Consider the following 22,136-nt stretch of genomic DNA (forward strand, 5'->3'; position numbering starts at 1 on the left):
GAGAGAACAAAAGAAAGGGGGAGAGAACGCAAAAGAAAGGGGGAGAGAGCCAAAGAGGGGAGAGAGAGAGCAAAAGAAAGGGGGGAGAGAGCCAAAGAGGGGAGAGAGAGAGCCAAAGAGGGGAGAGAGAGAGAGCAAAAGAGGGGAGAGAGAGAGCAAAAGAGAGGGGGGAAGAGAGAGCAAAAGAGAGGGGGGAGAGAGCAAGGGGTGGGACCGCTGTACTGCAAAAAATGGGCCGTGTACATGGGCTTTAGTACTAGTAATATATATTGTATAACTGTTATGTGCTAGTGTTAATAATATATATTGTGTAACTGTTATGTGCTAGTGTTAATAATATATATTGTGTAGTTGTTATGTGCTAGTGTTAATAATATATATTGTGTAACTGTTATGAGCTAGTGTTTATAATATATATTGTGTAGCTGTTATGTGCTAGTGTTAATAATATATATTGCGTAGCTGTTATGTGCTTGTGTTAATAATATATATTATATAACTGGTATGTGCTAGTGTTAATAAAATATATTGTGTAGTTGTTATGTGCCTGTGTTAATAATATATATTGTGTAGCTGTTATGTGCTAGTGTTAATAATATATATTGTGTAACTGGTATCTGCTAAGGAATAATATAACAAGGACAATGTGCTCAGTTTCTGTCATTCTTATGAATTTGCAGCATTACATTTTAATAAACATCCAACCCGTCTTTAAAATTGAGACACATTTTCTGTTTGCCTGATTGGCTGCTGATTGACATGTGACTTCTCAGGGTATTTTCTGGGAGATGTGGTTTTATATCATTCTTCCCCTTACTTCCTTTACAGCCAAAGTAGTCTAGCTGCAAACTGGAGCTCCACGCTAGACAGGAAACATGTGACCTCCACTGACTCTAGACAGGAAACATGTGACCTCCGCTGACTCTAGACAGGAAACATGTGACCTCCGCTGACTCTAGACTGGAAACATGTGACCTCCACTCAAGGCTTTTTTTTTTTAAAATCAACTTTAATGTAACAAACAACCTATAGACAATCATTCTGAAAACGAAACATTTTGCAGCTTTCTTGTTCTTCTTAATGTGCACTCACAGTGGTTTATGCTGACTGTCATTTATAAGGTAACCACTGTGAGTGCACATTCAGAAGAACAAGAAAGCTGCAAAAGGTTTCGTTTTCAGAATGATTGTCTATAGGTTGTTTGTTACATTAAAGTTGATTAAAAAAAAAAAAAAGCTTTGAGTGGAGGTCACATGTTTCCTGTCTAGAGTGGAGCTCCAGTCTGCAGCTAGACCCTTCTCTGTACAGCTGCAGCAGGGTGAGTGAGTCAGGCTCTGTGTATTGTGTGATTATAAGTTTGTGTTTATTTCTGCACTGCTTAAAAATGATCAGTTTTTATAAATGTTGTCCTTTTAGTGCTTGTTATTTACCTGCTTGTGCCAGGCAACAAAATAGTAACTGCTGTTTAAATGTTAGTGCTAGTGAAAGGGTTAATACACTCTCTCTGCGGCTCTCTGTCTTTGTAAAGGGGTTAATACATTCTGTGCTGCTCTCTGTGCTAGTGAAGAGGTTAATACACACTGTGCTGCTCTCTGTGCTAGTGAAGGGTTAATACACACTGCTGCTCTCTGTGCTAGTGAAGGGTTAATACACACAGTGCAGCTCTCTGTGCTAGTGAAGGGTTAATACACACTGTGCTGCTCTCTGTGCTAGTGAAGGGTTAATACACACTGCTGCTCTCTATGCTAGTGAAGGGTTAATACACACTGTACTGCTCTCTGTGCTAGTGAAGAGTTAACACACACTCTCCTGCTCTTTCTGCTAGTGAAGGGTTAATACAACCTGTTCTGTTCTCAGTGCTAGTGAAGGGTTAATACACACTGAGCTGCTCTCTGTGCTAGTGAAGGGTTAATACACACTGTGCTGCTCTCTGTGCTAGTGAAGGGTTAATACACACTGTGCTGCTCTCTGTGCTAGTGAAGGGTTAATACACACTGTGCTGCCCTCTGTGCTAGTGAAGGGTTAATACACACTGTGCTGCTCTCTGTGCTAGTGAAGGGTTAATACACACTGCTGCCCTCTGTGCTAGTGAAGGGTTAATACACACTGTGCTGATCTCTTTGCTAGTGGAGGGTTAATACACACTGTGCAGCTTTTTTTTTTTTTTTAAATATTTATTTCTAACCAACACATGTATGAAACAATAATATGAAATGAGAAAAAACAAAACAAAAAAACAAACAGAAACATAACCAAGCAAGAGACGACAATACATAAATTAAAGCCGCTCTTTTACAAGATTACAAAGTTGCTTTTAGTCATTTAAATAATAATATGTAAATTCACACTTGATTCCTGAATTTCTATAATTCTCATAGTTACTTATACCCAAACAATGTGTTGGTGATTTTACCATATTAACTTCCCAAGAACATGGGGGGAAAAGAAAAAGAACAGTGAATATGTAAGGAGCGCCTAACTGAAAGGCAAGGTCAGCACAACTGGGCCAAGATCAAATATGAGGTCAATACAATTGATAGTTATTAGGGTCGTTAAAAAATGATGTGAAATGTATAATTAGCATAAACGATATCAGTTTAATCTCTAATTTAAAACTGTGTAGGTATAAAAGTGTTTACATAAACATATGATACAAATACATTTAATAACATGGATCCATGGTACAATGATAAAAACAAAAGACGAATATAAATAAAATCAATTGCAGATATAAATGACAATATGAAAATAAAAACAAATGTGAACAATATAATCAGTGTAAAAACGACAATGTATGATCGCTCCAAAGTAAAAATAATATGAGATAATAAGTGCTCCTGTGTGCAATGTGCGTCTTAAGTGACTGAAAACTCACAAAACTGGTAAAAACTAAAATGTTGCCAATAATCTAAAAATTAAAAAGTCCAATATTCAAAAGTCCAAAAAGGAATCCAATGGTCCACCTGATCCAATTAGTGTTTACAATCCCAATAGTGTTTATAGTTCCAATTTGTGGATGAGTGAAAAATAAAAATAAAAATAAATGTGTTCAATATTGGAGAAAAAAAAATTGCGCAAAGTGTATCCAAAAAAATCAATCAAAAATTCAAAAATTCAAAAAGTAAAATTAAAAATAAAAAAATTCCTTGTGGTAAAAAGTGAATGAAATGTGAAAAACCAAAAATGTGGTGTTGGTGAAATACTTGATGGTGCTCAGCTATGAGCAAAAAAAGCAAAAAAACGAAAGAAAAACTCCCAACCTGTAAAAAAAGAAATAATACAACATAGAGCAGTAACATTTTAAATTAACTGAAATATATTGAAATGAAACTCACCATATAGGTCAACGCGTTTCGGCCCACCAATAGGGCCTTTTTCAAGACTGGTATATGGTGAGTAAAATTGAGCAATTTATATGTTTGCTGCCTTAAAATGGCGCCAAAATCCGGAATAATCGTTCAATCATATAAAAACAAAAGGGCATACTCGGGACTAACATCTTGGGTTATTATTGCTCACAACAATAACATTTTCTATTGAGACCATATGGAATTTTAATATCCCACAGGGGAATTAACAAAAATATCCGGAAAATATAGGAATATAAACATCCGGTATCACACTTCCGGTTTACACTCATCCACTATGATTTCCGGTATGACATGGAAGCCTTACTTCCGGTTTGACGCAAAAGCCCCACTTCCGGTTTTGAATTACATGGAGTACATCCGGTCTAGCGGTAATATTGAACTTCCGGTTTGGACTAAATTTTATTAAAAGATAACAAACTAAATAACAATTACTAAGAGAAAAGAATTACAAACGAAAAGGACACTACCACAAATGGCTGAATAAGAAATATAGGGTCTTAACATATTAAAGGTGGCAGAAAAAGATTATACATCTGACCTCATAATAAACTTCCGGGTCATAGGGTCAGAAAATAAGCGCAAATCAAACCATTTTGGTGCCATTTTAAGGCAGCAAACATATAAATTGCTCAATTTTACTCACCATATACCAGTCTTGAAAAAGGCCCTATTGGTGGGCCGAAACGCGTTGACCTATATGGTGAGTTTCATTTCAATATATTTCTGTTAATTTAAAATGTTACTGCTCTATGTTGTATTATTTCTTTTTTTACAGGTTGGGAGTTTTTCTTTCGTTTTTTTGCTTTTTTTGCTCATAGCTGAGCACCATCAAGTATTTTACCAACACCACCTTTTTCGGTTTTTCACATTTGATTCACTTTTTACCACAAGGAATTTTTTGATTTTTAATTTTACTTTTTGAATTTTTGAATTTTTGATTGATTTTTTGGATACAATTTTTTTTCTCCAATATTAAACACATTTATTTTTATTTTTATTTTTCACTCATCCACAAATTGGAACTATAAACACTATTGGGATTGTAAACACTAATTGGATCAGGTGGACCATTGGATTCCTTTTTGGACTTTTGAATATTGGACTTTTTAATTTTTAGATTATTGGCAACATTTTAGTTTTTACCAGTTTTGTGAGTTTTCAGTCACTTAAGACGCACATTGCACACAGGAGCACTTATTATCTCATATTATTTTTACTTTGGAGCGATCATACATTGTCGTTTTTACACTGATTATATTGTTCACATTTGTTTTTATTTTCATATTGTCATTTATATCTGCAATTGATTTTATTTATATTCGTCTTTTGTTTTTATCATTGTACCATGGATCCATGTTATTAAATGTATTTGTATCATATGTTTATGTAAACACTTTTATACCTACACAGTTTTAAATTAGAGATTAAACTGACATCGTTTATGCTAATTATACATTTCACATCATTTTTTAACGACCCTATTTACTATCGATTGTGTTGACCTCATATTTGATCTTGGCCCAGTTGTGCTGACCTTGCCTTTCAGTTAGGCGCTCCTTACATATTCACTGTTCTGTTAGATCTTCTATTGGGTAACTAGGGACCCAATTGTAAGGGAGCTACAGGTCACATCTCAAGTTAGCGCTGTCGGAATATCCCACTTCCTTTTGGGGAAAAGGAAAGAGAAAGGAAAAAAAAAAAAAGTGAATAAATTTCCCTCAAGTTGCTTCCACCCACCACTCAAACTACAAGCAGACTTAAATAGTGTTAATCCAGGTGTAGTTCCAGAAATTCATTATTCATTAGGGCCAATTCTAAAGTTTCTGTACCTCGAAAAGGCGAGATTAGTAACAATTGAATTTCTTTAGGAAGGCTGTTAATTACATTCTTCCATTTAATTAAGAAATGTTTGATTTGTGCCTCAGAGTTTATCGAAGTATCCATTTGTTCCATTATAAGTTGGTTTTTAAGTTTTTGAATAAATTCTGACAGGTCAGGGGCTTTAAACGATTTTTCAATATTTAAGAATCAATAGCCTAGCTGCCATTATTACCATATTTAAATGTAGTGTGTTTTTATTTAATCCATCTTTATGTAAGTCTATAAAGAAAAAGATATGGTCTTCTTTTAATTGAAACTGGGTATTATTAACTTTATTCGTCCAAAGATTAATCTTATTCCAGAATTTCCTAACCTTTGGGCATCCCCAAAAATAGTGTTTTATGTCTGCTTTAAATTGTCTACATTTAGGACAGGAAGAGCCTAGGTTATCCCATGATGCTTTCATCCACGGTGTGATATAAGTGTGATTGATAATTTTCGTGTGTGATTCTCTCCAGGCAGTAGCGAGTGTTGATGCATCTGCTTGCCTATAGCTTTTATATATAGTATCAACCGAGACTTTCCACCAATCTGCTAATTTTTTAACATTATCCAAGCCTTTCTGATTCATGACTAATTTGTATAGTGTGGTTATATTATATTTCCCTGCCTTAAAGAGTATAAATGCAGGCTCTAATATTTCAAAAATTGTGACCTCCCGTATGTCCTGTAAAAGGACCTGTAGGAAATGCCGTATCTGAAAAAAAATCTTTATTAGAAATTTCATATTCTTGAATTACATCTTGCATTGATCGGCAATCTCCAGTAACCGGGTCTCTTAACTGGTCTATATATCTTAAACCCTTTTTAGCCCATTCGCTGAAAATTAGAGTAGCGGTGAGAACTATTTAATTTTTTTGATAATTTATACCAGGCCTGAATTACATTATAGATAACAGGCATCTTCTTAATTTTCGCTGGGCATTTATCAGGGTTACAGTGAAGCAGGGCCTTCAGAGAGTATGGCTGAACAAACGATTCTTCTGTTACTAAATCTGTATAGTAATCTGGTTCTGTTAGCCAGTCCAGCGCTATTTTAGAAATTGACGCTAAATTATAGAATTCTATATCTGGCAATGCTAGTCCCCCGTCACGTCTGGATAAAATTAATTTATTATATGCAATAGCTTTTCTTCCCCCCCATATGAATTGTGTAATTAGCTGCTTGATTATTTTTATGTCTGCTTGTTTTATTATAATTTGAAGATTTTGCATCAAGTGTAAAATTTTGGGAAAAGTCACCATTTTAAACAAGTTAATTTTGCCAGATAGCGTAAGATGAAATTTAGCCCAATTTCCTAGGTCACGTTTAATTTTAATGAGAATTGGCTTACAATTTAGGTCGTACCATTCCTTACTATCCAGAGACATTGTTATCCCCAGGTATACAAAAGTGGAATTTGCTTCCTTAAAATAATATGACTGTGCCGAGTCTTTGTTTTTTAAGCCAAAAGATCTCTGATTTTAACATGTTGACTTTATACCCTGAGAGCTGCTAAATTCTTGAAGAATCTGTGTTAATATTGGTATGTTACTAGCTGTATTGGCTGTCAAGACTAAAAGGTCATCGGCGTACAGTAATGTAGTGATTCTCCTCTTGCCCATTTTTATGCCCCTCTATTTCTTTTCTTATATATATTACTAAAGGTTCAAGCGCTAAATTAAAATGATAGGGGGAGAGTGGACAACCCTGTCTCGAGCCTTTAAGAAGTGGGAAGTTGATAGTGTGGGAATTATTAATCAAGATAGAGGTGTTAGAGAATTTATAGATTAATTTGATGAAGCTTAAGAAGGTACCCTCGACTCCATACCTGGGAAGGGTGGAAAACAGATGATCCCAGGAAATGGAGTTGAAGGCCTTCTCGACATCAATTGATATTATTGCAGCATCAGATGATTTTAATGGACCATTCTTCTCTAAGAAAAATTTATTTAAAATCAGTTGGAGTCTCCTCAAATTACGTGTTGCATTCCGACCTGGCATAAAGCCAGCCTGGTCTTTATGAATGAGGGGACCTATTATTAGCTTAAGCCTTTCAGCAAGGATACTCGTTAGTATTTTATAATCACTATTTAAAAGAGATATCGGCCTATATGAGCTGATCAGTTCCGGGTCTTTATTTTTTTTTAATATTAAAACTATTTGAGAGGCTGAAAAATATCTAGAGGGGGGTTTTGCATCAGAATAATAACTATTAAACAGTAGTACTAATGTCTGTACTATATCCTCTAATAGGATTTTATAAAGTTCTATAGGGATCTGGTCGGGGCCTGCAGCTTTATTTATTGCTGCTTTTTTTATTGCCTTTATTACCTCGTTGTGGGTAATAGGGGCGTTTAGTGCCTCTTGTTGGTCTATATTTAATTTTGGGATTTGGATATTTTGCCAAAATTTATGTTTGGAAGCCAGATCTATTTTATCTTTCGCATACAACTCTTGAAAATATTCTGAAACACAATTAGTAATTTCATTAGGTTTAGTAATTCTGCCTGAAGAGGTATTAAGGGCCTCAATCATGACTTTCTTATTTTTAGCTTTAGTAAGGCCTGCCAGGAACTTCCCAGCTTTCCCCCCATGTCTATAATAAAATGACCTAGTTCTGAGGGTGTCATGTGCAACCCTTTGCGATAAGAAGGTTTCTCTTTCCTTTTTACATTGTTGATAGATCTGCCAGAATTTTTGTGAAGGGTCACTAACATATGAATTATAGGCGTTTCGCAGTTGATTCGCTAAATGTATATCCTTTTTTGTCATTATCTTTTTTTGGATTACTAAGTAGGCCTTAATTTCCTCCCTAATTACGGCTTTGAAAGATTCCCACAAGATTTCTGTCTGGATAGATGGAGAAAAATTTATTTCAAAAAATTCGTTCCATTTTGTTCTCAGCCATGCTTTAAAATTAACATTCTCCGACAAGTATCTTGGGAAGAACAGCCTATTGTTAGTGCCATCTAATGGATTCCTTAACCCCTTAACGACCGAGGACGTGCAGGGTACGTCCTCAAAAAAAAGGCAGTTAATGCCTGAGAACGTACCCTGCACGTCCTCGGTTTTGGAAAGCAGCTGGAAGCGATCCTGCTCGCTTCCAGCTGCTTTCCGGTTATTGCAGTGATGCCTCGATATGGAGGCATCCTGCAATAACCTTTGGTAGCCATCCGGTGCAGAGAGAGCCACTCTGTGGCCCTCTCTGCACCGGAGATCGGTGGCTCCCTGCGCTGTTGGGTGGGAGCCGGACCGGGAGGCGGGGGTGGCGGCCATCGATGGCCCTGGTTATGTGCAGGGGGGGCGGGATCGTGGGCGGGGACGAGAAGGGGGCGCGCACGGACGCGCGCGCGTGCACGGGAGGGCGGGGGCGGGCGCGTGCACGGGGAGGGAGCGGGTGGGAACCGCTACACTACAGAAAATGAATTAATAAAAAATGTATAAATTTCGAAATATTTAAAAAAAAAAAAGATCAGCAAGGTGGTGGGGGTTTGTCTGTGTGGGGGGGGAAGCTACACTACAGAAAAAAAGCCCAAAAAAAAATAAAAAAAGCACTTTTTTTTGCAAACTGGGTACTGGCAGACAGCTGCCAGTACCCAAGATGGCCCCCAATGAGGCAGAGGGGAGGGTTAGAGAGCGGTTTTGGGGGGGATCAGGGAGGTTGGGGGCTAAGGGGGGGATCCTACACCCTAGCATATGTAAATATGCTAAAAAATTTTTTATTTTTTTAAACCCTTTTATTTTAGTACTGGCAGACTTTCTGCCAGTACTTAAGATGGCGGGGACAATTGTGGGGTGGGGGAGGGAAGGGAGCTGTTTGGGAGGGATCAGGGGGTGGGATGTGTCAGGTGGGAGGCTGATCTCTACACTAAAGCTAAAATTAACCCTGCAAGCTCCCTACAAAACTCCCTAATTAACCCCTTCACTGCTAGCCATAATACACGTGTGAGGCGCAGCAGGATTTAGCGGCCTTCTAATTACCAGAAAGCAACGCCAAAGTCATATATGTCTGCTATTTCTGAACAAAGGGGATCCCAGACAAGTATTTACAACCATTTGTGCCATAATTGCACAAGCTGTTTGTAAATTATTTCAGTGAGAAAACCTAAAAATTGTGAAAAATTTAACTTTTTTTTTCAATTTGATCGCATTTGGCGGTGAAATGGTGGCATGAAATATACCAAAATGTGCCTAGATCAATACTTGGGGTTGTCTACTATACTACACTAAAGCTAAAATTAACCCTACAAGCTCCCTAAAAGCTCCCTAATTAACCCCTTAACTGCTGGGCATAATACACTTGTGGTGCGCAGTGGCATTATAGCGGCCTTCTAATTACCAAAAAGCAACGCCAAAGCCATATATGTCTGCTATTTCTGAACAAAGGGATCCAGAGAAGAATTTACAACCATGTATGCCATAATTGCACAAGTTGTTTGTAAATAATTTCTGTGAGAAACCAAAAGTTTGTGAAAAAATTTTGTGAAAAAGTGAACGATTTTTTGTATTTGATCGCATTTGGCGGTGAAATGGTGGTATGAATATACCAAAATTGTCCTAGATCAATACTTTGGGATGTCTACTAAAAAAAAATATATACATGTCAAGGGATATTCAGGGATTCCTGAAAGATATTAGTGTTCTAATGTAACTAGCGCTAATTTTGGAAAAAAGTGGTTTGGAAATAGCAAAGTGCTACTTGTATTTATAGGCCCTATAACTTGCACAAAAAGCAAAGAACATGTAAACATTGGGTATTTCTAAACTCAGGACAAAATTTTGAAACTATTTAGCATGGGTGTTTTTTGGTGGTTGTAGATATGTAAACAGATTTTGGGGGTCAAAGTTAGAAAAAGGTGTTGTTTTTTTTCAATTTTTCCTCATATTTTATATTTTTTTTTATAGTAAATTATAAGATATGATGAAAATAATGGTATCTTTAGAAAGTCCATTTAGTGGCGAGAAAAACGGTATATAATATGTGTGGGTACAGTAAATGAGTAAGAAGAAAATTACAGCTAAACACAAACACCGCAAAAAATGTAAAAATAGCCTTGGTCCCAAACGGACAGAAAATGGAAAAGTGCTGTGGTCATTAAGGGGTTAAAGTGATCTTTAGTGTGAGAATCGCATGATCTGAAATAACCACCTCTTTTATGTCTGCTAGCATATCTAACCCCAGCATATTTTCAGCCACCAGAAAATAGTCTATCCTTGACATTGTTTGATATGAATGTGACTCGCATGTAAAGTGTCTTATATCTGGGTTCTGTATCCTCCATATATCTTTCATATGTAGGAAATTTATAAAGTTTTTAAATAATTTTGATTCTTGTTTGCTATTTCTATTTAAAGCTGGTTTAAGTCTATCTAAGGTCGGGAATATAGTTAAATTAAAATCACCGGCGATAACAAGATTATTTGCGTGTAGGTTAAAGATAAGAGTCTGCAATTTATCCCAGAATGCTCAGTCTATTTTATTAGGGGCATAAAGATTACATAGATTGAAGACCATGCCATTGATTGAGATTTGCAGCTTTATGTGCTAGCTGAGGGTTAATATGCACTGTGCTGCTCTATGTGCTAGTGAAGGGTTAATACACACTGTGCAGCTCTCCGTGCTAGTGAAGGGTTAATGCACACTGTGCTGCTCTCTGTGCTAGTGAAGGGTTAATACACACTGTGCTACTCTCTGTGCTAGTGGAGGGTTAATACACACTGTGCAGCTCTCTGTGCTAGTGAATGGTTAATACACACTAAGCAGCTCTCTGTGCTAGTGAAGGGTTAATACACACTATGCTGATCTCTGTGCTAGTGAAGGGTTAATACACACTGTGCTACTCTCTGTGCTAGTGGAGGGTTAATACACACTGTGCAGCTCTCTGTGCTAGTGAATGGTTAATACACACTGTGCTGATCTCTGTGCTAGTGAATGGTTAATACACACTGTGCTATCTCTGTGCTAGTGAATGGTTAATACACACTGTGCTACTCTGTGCTAGTGAAGGGTTAATACACACTGTGCTACTCTCTGTGCTAGGGGAGGGTTAATACACACTGTGCTGATCTCTGTGCTAGTTAATGGTTAATACACACTGTGCTGATCTCTGTGCTAGTGAATGGTTTAATACCACACTGTGCTATCTCTGTGCTAGTGAATTGTTAATACACACTGTGCTATCTCTGTGCTAGTGAATGGTTAATACACACTATGCTATCTCTGTGCTAGTGAAGGGTTAATACACACTGTGCTGCTCTCTGTGCTAGTGAAGGGTTAATACACACTGTGCTGCTCTCTGTGCTAGTGAATGGCTAATACACACTGTGCTGCTCTCTGTGCTAGTGAATGGATAATACACACTGTGCAGCTCTCTGTGCTAGTGAAGGGTTAATACACACTGTGCTACTCTCTGTGCTAGTGAAGGGTTAATACACACTACACCTCTCTTTGTACTTGGGCATGGTGTAGCTATAACCTTCCTGACACATTTTGATTCTAATTTGGGTATCTCCAGATAGCTCTTCAAAAATATATTATAAAGTTCACTTACACTCATATTAACACTGTCAAAAAAACATTTTAAAAAATATATTTTACACAAAAGTTATAACAGTATGCGTTCTCGAGTGTTAGAAATATAAACCCGCCAAAGGGTACACAGTATATATGTGTATGTGTATATCAGACCTAGGCGTGTGGCTGAAGTTGAGACCCCCATGGTACAGTGCAGCTGAGGAAGCTGTGTCTGAAGGAGAGAGCCAGGTTTCTGTGAGAGACAGAAGATTGAGAGAGATAAAGAAGTCATGGATAGAAGTAAGCTTGTTGCAAACAGAGTGAGAGGTTCCAGAGTGCAACAAGTGAAGGGGTAGTGGCTTTAGATGCAAGAGGAATGAGATTTAAGGGACATTATACACTCACTTTTTCTTTGCATAAATGTTTTGTAGATGATCTATTTATATAGCCCATACAGTTTTGTTTTTTTTTATGTATATTTTTGCTTATTTTTAAATAAACATTGCTCTGATTTTCAGATCCCTAACCAAGCCCCAAAGTTTTACGAGAATAACCGTCAGCTACCTAATCCAGCTTGCTCCTGTTTGTGTAAAGGGTCTTTTCATTTGCAAAAGAAGGGGGAGGGGGTATCTTAATTCCTATTTTCCAGTGGGCTTTCCAGTTACCTTTTTAACAGAGCTAAACAGAGCTTCTAAGTAAGTTTTTAAACAGTTTTCTACTGGATTTTTATATCAGTATCTGTGCATTTTATTCTTTATAGTAGTGTCTATTACATGCAGTTATACGAAAATGAGTGTATACTGTCCCTTTAAGGTTACCAGAATTTAGTTTTTGAAGTCTATTGAAAGGCACACATGGGGGTGCAAGGCTAGGAAGTTGTGGGGGGCCAGGATTGGGGGAGATGTCCCCAGCAGCTAGAATAAGCAAAAGGGAGAGTGACATGAGATGAGATGCTGATTTGCAGTAATGTTTTTGGGATGAGGTGCAAGGGGGAGAGTATTTAGGAATGTGTAAAGTTTGTGAATACAAAAGTAAGGTGAGGTTAAAGGGATATTCCAGACAAAATTGGAAACCACATGGGTGCATTTCGATATTGAACAGAAGCAATTTTGTAATATACATGCATTAGCAAAAATGCTTCTAATAAAAGCTATCGCTGTTTCAAAAGTTTATTTAAGTATGCACCGTGCACCAGCATTTTAATCACAGCACTTGCTCAGAGCCTATGGTGCTTGTGCCATCTGGTAATGACTCAATTTGCTAATTGCTGACATCATACAAGCCCCAGTGATGATCTGAGCAGCTGCCTTATTTAAAATGTGTGTGCAGTGACAATATCTAGCTATGCTTCACATGCACATGCAGAGATAAAGGTTAACACTAAAGCACTGATAACTTTTACTAGAAGGATTTTTGCTAATACATTTATATTGCAAATATGTTTCTATGCAAAGATGTAATTAATCTATGTGCATTAAGATTGTGACTGGAATGTCCCTTTAAGAGAGATGGGCTAATGAACAGAGCAGGAGGTGAGGGGGAGGAGTAATTGAATAAAGTAGTTTGTTATAGAGACAAAAGGTAGCAAATGAAATATGAAGATATTGAGCATTTTTACAAAATAGACAAATAGTGGATAAAACTCAGTATTAAACAGAACTTGCCTAATCCTTGTTCAAATATTGTATAATTATTTTACCCAATTCTTAGTGCCTCACTTATAGATGTTCACTTAATTCTTGTTTAATTCTTTGTGCCTCACTTATAGATGTTCACTTAATTCTTGTATAATTCTTTGTGCCTCATTTATAGATATTCATTTAATTCCTGTATAATTCTTAGTGCCTCACTTATAGATGTTCACTTAATTCTTGTTTAATTCTTTGTGCCTCACTTATATATGTTCACATAATTCTTGTATAATTCTTAGTGCCTCACTTATAGATGTTCACTTTATTCTTGTATAATTCTTTGTGCCTCACTTATAGATGTTCACATAATTCTTGTATAATTCTTAGTGCCTCACTTATATATGTTCACTTAATTCTTGTATAATTCTCAGTGCCTCACTTATAGATGTTCACTTAATTCTTGTATAATTCTTAGTGCCTCACTTATAGATGTTCAATTAGGGATTTGAACATATGATGTTACAATAATGCTATCTGCAATGCTACCCCATAGCAGTAACACATTTGAAGACCAGAGCATTCAGCTGATTGCAATAAATTAATGACATGATCAAAGACAGTCAAAAGGCCAATTGGGAAATTTTGAAGCAGGGTGAGAGAAGTTAAAAAACAGACAATAGAATTTGGAGGAGGCTGGAATTATACCATGAGTGAAATTATACAATTAGAAATTATCTCAAGTATTTACAAGGTTTGAGCATAACATAGCAAAGATATCAGAGAAAGATATCATCAAAGAAAATAAATAACATTTCACAGACTACAGGCACATACCAAAAGAGAGACTTAGAAAGTGTACAGTTACCACAAAAACCAGGTCATTTGGCAGGATGTGTTTATTTGTGTATATGTATTTACAATATATATATACACATATTAACACATATATATGTACACACAAATAAAGGTTTTATCTATGTTTTTTTCTGTAAATATGTCACATTCCAAAGATCTGTACATATCAGAATATATTTTATGTATTTGAATGCGAATATGTTATTGTGTCTGCGTGATACTGGGGTGTTAGGTTTGTTTTTCATAATTTTTTCATTGTTTTCTCCATTGACTTCTATAGGGGAATACATGAACGCGCACGTGATATTCTAACTTCAGATTTTCCACTCTAGTCGGGTTACTGCTAGAGAAAAAACAGTTTACTTTGTACTTGTAACACCAGTGCAATCTGACTAGCGCAGAAATAACCATTCTAGAAGTGTTTTTACTATAGCTAAAATGCAAAATATCTCTAACCCTTAACATTTTATATGAAACTTTAGTTTTAGCTTTTAGATTTTAGGCTAATACATAGTATGGATTTAGAATTTTTTTTTTTTTAGAGCAATAATGGTTATGTGTACAGGTATATTTTATATGACATATGTATGGAAATAAATGTTACATATAAAATATAGCACAATGAAACATACAAAATCTCACAGTTAGTTGCAGGGGTACAGCAATTTATATGTGTAGAATAATATATAGTCAGAAAAAATATAATTTCATGCTAGAAAGATTAAAAAAAGGAAGATTAGATAAACAGTTAGTGAACAAATAATAAGAATCAAAATATTAGGTATTGACATACTCCCGCATTCTATCTCATATGTATCTAATAACAGGTTAATTATTATACATCTGTTTGCAACTAAGTTCTGTTTAAAATAACAATGTCCATCAATAAAAACATAATATAATGCTATACCCTATGATATTTTAGGACGCGAGAACGACCTAGTGTGGCGCTTTTAGTGATTGATGCCGAAAAGGCTTTTGACCTCATTAATTGGGACCATTTATTCTACTCATTAAAAAGTTTCGGATTTGAGGGCAATATCTTAAACACAATACAACGCAATCTATCAGAATCCAATCTCAAATTTACTAATTAATGCTGAACTTTCGCAAGACATTATTCTAGGAAAAGGTACTCGCCAGGGTTGCCCCTTGTCACCCCTATTGTTTAATTTAGCACTTGAACTTTTTTGCGGTCATAATTAAGGCAAGAACTCTCAGGGATAATGGTAGGTAAAATTAAAAATGTCCTCACATTATACGTGGACAATTTACTTTTATTTTTGAATGAATCTGACTCCTCGATCCATCACTTTCTGACTCTGGCTGATCAATTAGGATCTTTTGCTGGCTATAAAAATTAACCTAGAAAAAATCCGAAATTCTGTGGATTACTCAAAATGATCCCGCAAAAACTAGATATCCCTTTTAAGTCAGTAGAAATTATAAACTATTTAGGGATTAAAAATCCACAAAGATCCGAATATGTGGGTACAGATTAAATGTTACACCTTATCTAAGCAAATATAAAAGTGAGGGTAAATAAATGGGTTTCGCTCCCTATATCTCTATCAGCTCGAGTAGCTATAGTTAATGACCATTTTTTCCCACAACTGTTATTTTCCCACACATACCCCATCCATCAAAATGGATGGGGTATGTGTGGATATGAGTAAGCTCTCTTGTACTCTTCCTTTTGCATGATTTTGTAGCTGTAAAAATTAAAATCTAAATTCATTTCTAAGACTCCTTGGCTGGGATCTGTTCTTCTATTTAATAGTATTACAGGCAAAGTTTTCTTATGGAAACAAAAAGGCATAGACGAATATCATTATCTATATATAATCTATCTCTACCTGCAAATTCTGGAGAATTGGCACTCCCTAATCTCAGATATTATAATCTAGTTACACAAAGAAAGTATGTGCTGGATTGATTACTGAAAAAGATTATTCAATAAAACCTATCTCTAGAAATGTAAATGGTGACCCCATATTCCCTAAGAGCGCTGATACATCTTGATAAGAAAGAGTTACCCAAGCGGCTGGGTCAAATGGCGACAATGTTGAACCCCATTTTGGCGTGGCATAAAATATGTGATGAGCTAGAAGTCAACTGGAGGTCCTCAAAATATCTTCCAATATGTGGTAATCCCAAATTCCTACCTGGAATTTCTTCTAAAATTTTTCAGGACTGGTCCAGCAAAGGACTACTAGAAGTGATACAAATTAGGGACACTACGTTAGACATGGCGAAATCATTTGTGGACCTCCAGAAAGAATTTTGGCTACATAAACACTGTTTCTTTGCATACTTACAATTGAGACATCTGTATGAATCACTCTGGCAGGAAAATAAAACAGACTGGAAGTTGGGAGATATTAATCCAATAATAAATATCTATAAACAGGGTAACATGTCTACTTCTTTTATGTACAAATTATTAATTAATAGGCCCGGCCAGACTCGTTTAGAGGTATTAGTTGAGAAATGGAAAATAAACCTTCCTCTAGTTACCTCTGAAGAAATGGAAGGCAGTTTCAATAGAGTACGAAAATTAACTAACATTATATCATGGAGAGAATCACACTGCAAACTCCTTAATATGACATATGTGACGCCTGCCCACTTAAAAAATGGTACCCCACTGGTAATAGCGCTTACCCGAAATGCGGTAATTTGAACGCGGATATTATGCATTGCTTCTGGAGTTGCCCGCTAATTAATCAATTCTGGAACAAGGTAAAGTTCTGGATCTCCCGAAGTTTAGACGAATCATTCATATTAAGTCAACAGGAGGTTTTTTTTATGTGTAACCATACGAAAAACAAACAATACAAGACAATCAATACAATGATTTTAGCCGCCCGTAATCTAATTCTACTAAATTGTAAATCCACTAAACCCCTGTCTTTTAAAAATTATAAACTATCGATCGCTATATAGTTATTATGGAACAATACTCCAGTGATCTTTACATAGAAGGGAAACTGGAGAAATATCTGCAAAAGTGGTTAGGTATAATGAAAACCTATTCTTCATTAATCCAACAACAATTTATACTCATTATTAAGAAAACAACTTATTTTGATAAACTGATGCAGACAGGTAATCTAACCCCAGAATGGGTATAATTGTGCTATACCTGACAACCTTAGGGGCATATAGTACTCTGATGGGGAGGGTTGCGAGGTAGGGATATGATTTTTTTTCTTTCCTTTTTTTTTTTTTTTCTTGTGTTGTGAGTGTTGTGGTTGTTGTTGTTGTGTATGAATGTGACATACTAAAAAGTTAAAATCTACCAACAAGGTTAATACAGCACCACAAAAATAGGAGGTTAAAATAAGGAAAGAAAAGGGGAAGAGGAAGGAAAAGGGGGGAAAAAGAGAGAAGAAAGGGTAAGAGAAGGAAAGGGGGGGGGGGGGGTAGGAAAGAGGGGAAAAGGGAAAAGAGGATGCTCTATCAATAATAATGGCGTAAAAGGTTCTCCTTAGTTCTCTCTCTAGTATAACGGATTGATATCCCTCCCCTTGACTTTGGTTACAATCAACTAATCAACACCTCCTCAGATAAATGATTCAGTCTATCTCTCCTTTGTCTTCCTTTATTGCTTATATACAAACATACTGCACACTATTAGATGTTATATTTGTTGATATAATTTGATCACCCTGTGCAGTGAGATAATGATATGATTGTAACATTGCTTTAAGTTTTTCATAAAATGCTGTATTGATCTTGTTGGATTACAAATAAATATTAAAAAAAAAAAAAAAAGTTCTGTTAAAATAACAATGTCCATCAATAAAAACATAATATAATGCTATACCCCTATGATATTTTAGGACAGAACAGAAACAATCTCTAACATTAATAATAAACAGTTTTCAATTTATTTTTAACTAGGTACAATAGCTATTATATAGTTAATAACTATTTAATCTAGCTACCTAGTTAAATAATTACAAATTTACCTGTAAATAAATCCTAACCTAAGTTACAAATACACCTAACACTACACTATCAATAAATAAATTAAATAAACTACAATTATCTAAACTAAAATACAATTAAATAAACTAAACTATAGTACAACCCCCCCCACTAAATTACAAAAAATAAAAAAATATTACAAGAAGTTTAAACTAATTACACCTAATCTAAGCCCCCTAATAAAATAATAAAGCTCCCCAAAATAAAAAAAATCCCTACCCTATTCTAAATTACAAAGTAATCGGCTCTTTTACCAGCCCTTAAAAGGGCTTTTTGTGGGGCATTGCCCCAAAGTAATGAGCTCTTTTACCTGAAAAAAATAAAATACAATAACCCCCCAACATTACAACCCCCCCTTAAAAAAACCTAACACTAACCCCCTGAAGATCACCCTACCTTGAGCCGTCTTCACCCAGCCGGGCAGAACTCTTCATCCAATCCGGGCGATGTGGTCCTCCATACGGGCGAAATCTTCCTCCAAGCAGCAAAGAAGAGGTCTTCCATCTGGGCGAAGTCTTCATCCAAGCGGCAAAGAAGAGGTCCTCCATCCGGGCGAAGTCTTCCTCCAAGCGGCATCTTCTATCTTCTTTCTTCCGGCTCCATCTTCAGACCTCCGACGTGGAACATCCAGCTGGCCCAACGGACTAACGACGAATGAAGGTTCCTTTAAATGACATCATCCAAGATGCCGTCCCTCGAATTCTGATTGGCTGATAGGATTCTATCAGCCAATCGGAATTAAGGTAGGAAAAATCCGATTGGCTGATTCAATCAGCCAATCGGATTGAAGTTCAATCCGATTGGCTGATCCAATCAGCCAATCGGATTGAGCTTGAATTCTATTGGCTGATCAATCTATTGAACTTCAATCCGATTGGCTGATTGAATCAGCCAATCTGATTTTTCCTACTTTAATTCCGATTGGCTGATAGAATCCTATCAGCCAATCGGAATTTGAGGGACGCCATCTTGGATGACGTCATTTAAAGAAACCTTCATTCGTCGTTAGTCCGTCGGGCCAGCTGGATGTTCCGCGTCGGAGGTCTGAAGATGGAGCCGGAAGAAAGAAGATAGAAGATGCCGCTTGGAGGAAGACTTCGCCCGGATGGAGGACCTCTTCTTTGCCGCTTGTATGAAGACTTTGCCCGGATGGAGGACCACATCGCCCAGATTGGATGAAGAGTTCGGCCCGGCTGGGTGAAGACGGCTCAAGGTAGGGTGATCTTCAGGGGGTTAGTGTTAGGTTTCTTTAAGGGGGATTTGGGTGGGTTTAGAGTAGGGGTTTGTGGGTGTTGGGTTGTAATGTTGGGGGGGATATTGTATTTTTTTTTTCAGGTAAAAGAGCTGATTACTTTGGGACAATGCCCCGCAAAAAGCCCTTTTAAGAGCTGGTAAAAGAGCTGATTACTTTGTAATTTTAAATAGGGTAGGGATTTTTTTTATTTTGGGGGGCTTTATTATTTTATTAGGGGGCTTAGATTAGGTGTAATTAGTTTAAACTTCTTGTAATATTTTTTTTTGTAATTTAGTGGGGGTTTTTTTTGGTACTATAGTTTAGTTTATTTAATTGTATTTTAGTTTAGATAATTGTAGCTTATTTAATTAATTTATTGATAGTATAGTGTTAGGTGTATTTGTAACTTAGGTTAGGATTTATTTTACAGGTAATTTTGTAATTATTTTAACTAGGTAGCTATTAAATAGTTATTAACTATTTAATAGCTATTGTACCTAGTTAAAATAAATACAAAGTTGCCTGTAAAATAAATATAAACCCTAAAATAGCTACAATGTAATTATTAATTATATTGTAGCTATCTTAGGGTTTATTTTATAGGTAAGTATTTAGTTTTAATTAGGAATAATTTAGTTAATAATATTAATATTATTTAGATTTATTTAAATAATAATTAAGTTAGGGGATGTTAGGGTTAGACTTAGGGTTACAGCGTAATATATTTAATATAGGTGGCGGCGGTGTAAGGGGGTCAGATTAGGGGTTAATACATTTAAAATAGGTTGCAGCGGTGTAGAGGGGTCAGATTAAGGAGTAATATATTTAATGTAGGTGGCGGCGGTGTAGGTGGGGTCAGATTAGTGGGTAATATATTTAATGTAGGTGGCGGCGGGGTCCGGGGTCAGCGGTTTTGGGGTTAATACATTTATTATTAGGAGAGTGAGGGGGGATTGCGGATATAGGGGTATACATGTTGGGCTTATTTGGGGGAGGTGTGTTAGACAGTTAGGGAGATTTAATATTTTAGTAAGTAGGCGCCGGCAGTTGCTAAAGTGCCATAAGTCACTGGCGACTCCAGAAATTTGTAGTTACGCTCATTTCTGGACATCGCTAGTTTATCCGACTTACGGCACTTTAGCAACTGCCGGCAGGGTTTATGTGATAGCTAGATTTGCAAGGTGAAACTACGGGCGGTGCGGGTTCCCTCGCTTGCGCCAAAAAATACGCCGTATATCGGATCGCGGCCCAGGTTACATTCATACAGCTTCAGACTTGACAGTAAACTAAATGAGTGTGTCCACCATGGAGCTTGCTAAAATGCCTGATGTGAGAGTAGAAAGTATAACACCCTCCTTATCTGTAGCTGGGCAGCTGGTAATGTATGGCTGTTCTCTGCTTTCTAATAGTTTATCAATGTAGCTAATATCTGTAAAATGGTGAACAGCTTTTACATTGTTTATGTGTTAGGGATCATATCTGACTTAGCAACATATATATTAGTGAAAGTAAGTTTCCTTAGTTACCTCTTGTGTGTCTGTATGTGTGACTGTACTGTATGTGTGTAAGTATGTGTGACTGTACTGTATGTGTGACTGTACTGTATGTGTGAATATACTGTATGTGTGTAAGTATGTGTGAATATACTGTATGTGTGTAAGTATGTGTGAATGTACTGTATGTGTGAATGTACTGTATGTGTGAATATACTGTATGTGTGACTGTGCTGTATGTGTGAATATACTGTATGTGTGACTGTACTGTATGTGTGTAAGTATGTGTGACTGTACTGTATGTTTGAATATACTGTATGCGTGAATATACTGTATGTGTGAATGTACTGTATGTGTGTAAGTATGTGTGAATGTACTGTATGTGTGTATGTGTGAATGTACTTTATGTGTGTAAGTATGTGTGAATGTACTGTATGTGTGAATGTACTGTATGTGTGTAAATATGTGTGAATGTACTGTATGTGTGAATGTACTACCTCTTGTGTGTCTGTATGTTTGTGAATATGTGTGTAAGTATGTGTGAATGTACTGTATGTATGAATGTACTGTATGTGTGTAAGTATGTGTGAATGTACTGTATGTGTGACTGTACTGTATGTGTGTAAGTATGTGTGAATGTACTGTATGTATGACTGTACTGTATGTGTGAATGTACTGTATGTGTGACTGTACTGTATGTGTGACTGTACTGTATGTGTGACTGTACTGTATGTGTGAATGTACTGTATGTGTGAATGTACTGTATGTGTGTAAGTATGTGTGACTGTACGGTATGTGTGAATGTACTGTATGTGTGAATGTACTGTATGTGTGTAAGTATGTGTGACTGTACTGTATGTGTGTAAGTATGTGTTAATATACTGTATGTGTGAATGTACTGTATGTGTGTAAGTATGTGTGAATGTACAGTATGTGTGTATGTGTGAATGTACAGTATGTGTGTATATACTGCGTGAATGTACTGTATGTGTGTATGTACTGTATGTGTGTATGTACTGTATGTGTGAATGTACTGTATGTGTGAATGTACTGTATGTGTGTATGTACTGTATGTGTGAATGTACTGTATGTGTGTAAGTATGTGTGAATGTACAGTATGTGTGTATATACTGTGTGAATGTACTGTATGTGTGTATGTACTGTATGTGTGAATGTACTGT

The 22,136-nt window shown here is 36.4% G+C and overlaps 1 long non-coding RNA gene across 1 annotated transcript in view; it reads left to right on the forward strand.

The window, feature by feature from the left end:
- Positions 1 to 1,275: 1,275 nt before the first annotated feature.
- The window catches only part of LOC128659201 (uncharacterized), a 46,814-nt gene continuing 25,953 nt past the window's right edge, over positions 1,276 to 22,136 (forward strand). Inside the window, exon 1 of the long non-coding RNA XR_008402309.1 lies at positions 1,276 to 1,318. This is a non-coding gene — a long non-coding RNA (uncharacterized LOC128659201). The remainder of the gene's footprint in view (positions 1,319 to 22,136) is intronic.

This window comes from Bombina bombina, chromosome 5 (genome assembly GCF_027579735.1).
Source record: "Bombina bombina isolate aBomBom1 chromosome 5, aBomBom1.pri, whole genome shotgun sequence".
Lineage (NCBI taxonomy): Eukaryota > Metazoa > Chordata > Amphibia > Anura > Bombinatoridae > Bombina > Bombina bombina.